Below are 6,129 nucleotides of genomic sequence, written 5' to 3' on the forward strand. Positions count from 1 at the left end.
CATCCTGCCCCACTCATCTGCCCATCCACATCCTTCTTGGGCCTTTCTCTGTGAGCCTGTTTTAGTAACTAAAGGCAAAATCCATCCTGGGTACAAACAAGGAAAAGTCAATGAAGTCAACTTACACATGGGCTGTGCTTGTGTTGGTGCTCCTGGCCAATTTGGAGAGCTTAGCCAGGTCTGTTACATCAGTCACACTGGATTTCATAACATTAGACATTTCAATGAGGGTGACTCATTCTCTCTTGAAGTGTATTGTATGTATGAGCAAAGATGATTAACTTTTGCTGAATGGTATGATTTCTGGGATGGGAACTGCTATTAATTAGGAGCGGATCTCAGATGTTCACAAACCCTGTTTTCATGGCCTACTTTGTATATTTTTCTCCATTCTACTTGGTTTTTTGAGCTCAGGATAAATATTAAAGTGCACTCCCCTGCTATCTGCCGCTAAGGCAGCCAGATGTCCAGTAAAGGCATCTTATTTTCAGAGTCAAGCATGACCCAGAGCTGTCAGTTCCTGTGGCCAAGCTTCAGCTACCTGCCCGAAAAATCTCAGTTTTCACATGAAAACCAAACAAAATAAAAGGGAGCTTCCACTATTGCAAGTGCAGCAGACAAAGTAGCAAGGGAGGTAAAATAAGCTTAAATGGCTCAGAATGTAAAATACAAAGAATTACCCTTCCTCATCTTCCCACAAAATTTTCTTTATGAAAAGAAACTCATTCAGGGGCTTATGCTTATCTTGTGCTTCTGGCTGTCGAGGGTTGAGCTTTTGGGGTTAGCAACACCAAAGACCTTTGGGATAAAGAATCTGGGAGAAAAATACGCTTTCAGCTGTACTGGCTGCAAAGCTGGACAATTTGCCAACACAAAGGTCAGGATGCTCAGCAGCTTCGCACGCATCCATGGCACCAGACACCACCGTCCTTCATGAAGTACCACTCTGCCTGAAGAGCCCAAAGGCATTAAGACCAGCCTGCTTGCAAAAGCCAAAGGGGGCAGGGATGGGATGAGTTGTCCTTCCCCTCCCCACCACTGCTGCAGGCATGGGCAGCCCCAGGCAGTGCCCAGGGGATGCTGAGGAGCAACCAGGGCTGAAGCTGGGGACCCAGCAGGCCAGTGAGGGCCAGGGTGTTTAGTAGCATCTTGCCACCACCTTGTGACTCCCAGAATCCCTGTTTCAATGACAAGGTCCCTTGCCAGCTCCAGCCTGTGAGCTCCCTCTTGCCCCAGCCTGTGGCACTGGCAGTGATCAACATGCCACCCACAGAGCCAAACGCTCCACCTTTCTCCGGTTCCATTGCTGCTACGGGCAGCAAAATGGTCTTGGGAATAGTCAGTCTGACCAAACTCTCTGCCTGGCCAGCAAGGAGCTGGAGGGAAGTTTCCTGTCCTTGGTTTCTGGTGAGACACCACCATGCAAGTCAGCCAGGACTTCCAGAGAGAGAAAGGACGGGCCACGGCTCAGCCTGGTACTCTATCAGCAAGGATGAAGTTCTTCTGCTTTGCCCAGCACCCCCATCACCATGCACCACCCCCACCCCTCCAGCACTTACAGTCAACTCCTCAAATGTCAAGCAGGGACTGCGGGCAGCAGTTATGCAAACAAAGGTCTCTGGATCTGCACTTTTCCCTTTCATCAGCTGAGGCTGCACGAAGCTCCTGGGCACAGGTCCTGCTCCGTGGCAGGCAGAGGTGACAAGTGCAGGCAAAGCCTGGGAGAAGCAAACCTTGCCCATGTTTGTAGTTAATCAAGACAAGAAAAGCTGAATTTTTTGGTCAAAACTGAGATGAGAGGGCTAGGCATTTCAATGCAAATGTGGGGTCAGCAGTGAAACCGTCTGTGTGGCTGACCAGCTCTAACCCGGGGTGCTCTGGAAACCTCCAGGGTAATGAGAAACCTTGCCTTCCTCCGCCCCTCCTGCCTGCCACCAGGCAGCAGGCAGAGGCAGCTCCTCTTCCCTGGCAGCTCGGGGTGATGTGCCCTGGCTTGGGCACCTCAACCAGGCTGGTGACAACAGACCTGGAAGCATCTGCTGCCCGAGCTTCCCTGAAACCACCGCAGCTCCCAGGCTTGCCCTCAAGAAGCTGTGAGGTGTGGGAGCATTAAAAGGCTTCTCCTTTCAGACTCAACAGTGAGGAATGTGCATCCGAAACAGAGATAGGGTTAGTTTCACTCAAGCTCATGGGAGGACATCATTTCTCCTGCACAGCAATCCAACTGTGACTATCTTTGAGATAAAGTGGCATCTAGGGGTAGGAAAACCCCACAATTTCCCTAAAACGGGGCTGTTTGCACTAGTGAAATGCCACTGGCAGATGGAAGTATAGATGTATGATTCAGGCACAAGTCTGGGACACGTGAGCCACTGCCCAAACTCCAGGCGTGTGGCAAAGGCTGAGCCACGCAGCTCCAATGGTTTCCTTGGAGACTGACGCAAAAGGGGCTTCTCCTCCAGAGTCTCTTTCTCCTTGCCTTACCAGGCAAAGAAACACCCTAAATCCCATCCCTACCAAGAAAGCTGACAAGGCTCCACCATGCCGCTGGAGGAAGGGGCAGTGCTGGGACCCTGGTAGGCGGTTTTCCTTCCCCCAGAGTGGTTTTCCTGCTGTGCAGCTCTCTCATGCTTCTAAAAATGTACACTGGAGCAACTGTCTCTAAGGCAATTTCCATAACAATGGGTGCAGAAGAACAATCCACGATGCTGGTGTGCCTTGCTCACTCACACGCATGCCAAGGAATGGGCACACTGCAATTTCAGTGCTGAGGTGCCCATGTGCATGAGAGAAAAATAGTGTTTATTCACTTTGCTCTTGATAGTTGCTACAAAGCTCCCCAGAGGACCTGCTGTCCACTGCCCAGCTGAGGGGCATGGGCAGGGCTCCTCTCTGCATTCCCCCAGGGAGGCAACCTGGCCCCGCGTCATTGCCAGACTGCTGGACCCTGTAGACATAAAAACACCCAACGGCAAAAGTACAAAACCACAGAAAGTGCTTCCACACCTTTACCACCAAAGCACCTTACTGGTGCATCACCACTGCCCAGTAAACATGCACCAGTGCAGGCAGACAGCAGAGGGGAAGGACCAGTGCTGGAGACAAGGCGCTTCAGCAACGGTACTCGTAGCATCATCCGAAAGCTCATGCTTTACCCAAGGCCTCAGCCCTTGAAAGGCCATGAGTTACGAAAGCCCCGGAGTGTTGCTGTTTTATCTGGCAGTTCAGGGTGCTCAGCCCTAGCCAAACCCACCCGGATTTGCTCCTTCCCCACATCTTTCCTCGTTGACCCATTAAAGTCAACACTCAGCCACTGCCTCCGGTTTGAATCGCTCACATCCTGCCATTACAGCTTTGTTTAAAACCATGCAGAGCTCAACCTGTTGTCAGACATACACTAATTTGTGTGTTTCTAATTATTTGTTTCTATCTTAAAACCTGTTTTTCAGCAGATTGCAGCTTTATTTTGATACATGCTTGGCTAGAGCTTGATACACTGGTTGCCAGTAACCTAGACACAAATGGGCTTGCATTGCATAGGGGGAGCAGGGGGGAAAGAGACTGAGTTAAACTGAATTAAAAGCCTGCTCATAAAACTGAATTAAGCAAAACTGTGAAATAAGCAGCAGTTTTGCATCACAGAGGATTCTGCTTTTATATTCCACTGTTTCTACCCCTTGAAATAAGATAAATCTCAGCACTCGCAAAAGGGTATTTGAAACATCTCCTTATACAAACACTTTGACCACCTCCATTTTATGTGATTAAAGCTCTTAAACTTCTGTTTAATGGGTTTTTTTTACTCACGTGCTTGGTGTTAAGAACTAGCTCAGCAGTGGGTGACCAAACCAGGATCGTTTTCTACCTGCTATCTCAGGATGTGAATGCAGAAGTTCAGGCACTATCTTCAGCTTCTTCATTCAAGCAATGCTCTACCAACAGCCTTTTACTCCTCCAGTAGCAGGCTGGGCACTTTGTTTCTCAGTAATTCCCACACAAGTCTTCAACGGGTTGAAGTAGCTGAAAACAACCCGGGGTGCTACTCCAAGGCAGCCAGCATGGCTGTGACACACCAGACAGCGTAACCAGTGCTCTGGCATCTGTCTTCATTTCATTCTTTCTCCTGTGCTGAGGATTTTGGGGTCTCTGGTTTAAAATGCAGATTAAGCGATTGACTCTGAGGCAATTAAACTGAAAGAAAAAACGTACGTTATTTGCTGGCAAATACTGACCTTTCGGTGGAGGCCGTGTTCTGCATAACGCACTGGCCTGGCTGCAAAACCACCCAGCCTGGGACGGCAGGAAGGGTGCTGTCATGCTTGCAGCAGGCTGGAAAGACCCTCCTCAGCTCCTGGGCAGGACACTGGGCCAACCTACAGAAGGGTTCAGGCTAGCTTTTGCCGATGGTAGAGCTGGTTGCTCCTTGCATCAGGGCTGAGATGGGGCGAGTCATTTGCGGGGGTAGATGCTCAGCAGCACCAACCATTGAGCAGGTCACCACCCCGAGGTGTCTCACTCTCAGCTCCTATCTTCTTCAGGTCCGGGACACAGTGCCTATTCCTCCCCATCTTTCATGTGCACCCCTCTGCCCTTGCTGGTGATGGTCGGGCAAGTCAGCTGCCCACCATATCTGTGCTAAACTCTTCCCCATTCAGCTACATGAGCTTTTCTTGCTGGAAAGCTATGAGGAAGCCTTGGTTTAAGTGGCCAAACACAGCCACACGAGACTCCGACACGCAGCTTCACAGTCAAATCAGTGTATCCTCTGCAGGGACAGAGCAGGCTCTGCAACTAACCCTGTAACTGGGTGGTTTAAGAATAAAGTCCTGACTGAAGCTGCTTGCAACAGCCTTGCCTTTGGCTTCCCCTCCCCATCTCCTGGCTTTCCCCAGGCGTATGGAAACCCAGCAAGAGCATCCCAAAGGCAAGAGAGCTTCAATGCCCCCAGCACAGCGGTTGCGGGTTGCCCTCCAGGACAGGTAGGAGCCATGCGAGCGTTGTCTGCCTGGTGCAGCCTGGCCTCTGGCTCTCTCCATAGCCATCTGCAGAAGGAGAGTGAAATTCTTGTTCGGTCCTTTCCAGTGGTGAACACAGTCCAAGGACGTTCTGATTCCTCTGCAAGTTTTATGTCAGTGGACAAAGAGGCTCAAAAACTTGATGCAACCAGTGCGGTGTGAGAATATACCTCCCAGGATGAACTGCTAGGGGCAAGCAGCTTTGCTGTGGTGCCAATAAAGTGGCCTGGGACTTTGGAGGAGATACCCAGTTTGAGTACACAGTCCAGAGCACCTGGGAAAGACATCTTGCTCCTGGTGTGCAGAGGCCCAGCTGGAAGGCTGATGGTGGGCAGCATCTCCATATGAACATCACTGACCTCCTTCCTCTTGCAGGTCTTGGACTCTGGGATACATGGGCCAGAGCAGCCCCTTCATCAGTACAAAATCCTTGGCAGCAGCATGGAGGTCACCTAGGAAAAGGCCTTTTGCCAGGCCAAATTTTTTATGGGTACCAGCTACAAGATCGTCTGGAGGTGGCCAGTGCATCCTGCTTTCATCCTTGCTGAGGAGCATCTTGTCCAGACACATCTGCCTCCACCTGCCAGCTGAGCCAGTGGGGACATGGAGGACCCATCACCTCCCTGTAAGCCCTTCCCTATTTCCGCCTAAAGATGTTTTTGGTGAGCTTCTGCTCCTCTTTTGCTAAAAAGGAAAGAAAAAGGGAAGAGACACACTTAATGTTAAGGAAATCTAACAGAGCATGCAGCAATCCAACTGCTCAGACACATATGCTGCCTTCCTTCTGCTCTGTACCAGTGAGGCTGTGCCATATTTAGATCTGGCTCCATCTCTCACAAACCTGACCAACTGTTCCTCCACAATGTCATCTTCACTTGTTTACCCCCAAACTGTTCACTGAAATCCTCAATTCTGTGAGGGGAAAAGAAAAAGAAAAAAAAAGTAGGTTTTTATTTTTAATGACAGGAAAAGCACTAAATGCCAAGAAAGGCAGATCGCAACACTGCTGGTTAGAGAGGTCTAAAGATCCTGTGGTGAATCACTCCTTCATCAGGACCTCCCATGTGTGCAGGCAGATGTGCTTCCTAGGAATCACGCTGCCACAGCATCGGGG

This window comes from Falco cherrug, chromosome 4 (assembly GCF_023634085.1).
Source record: "Falco cherrug isolate bFalChe1 chromosome 4, bFalChe1.pri, whole genome shotgun sequence".
Taxonomy (NCBI): domain Eukaryota; kingdom Metazoa; phylum Chordata; class Aves; order Falconiformes; family Falconidae; genus Falco; species Falco cherrug.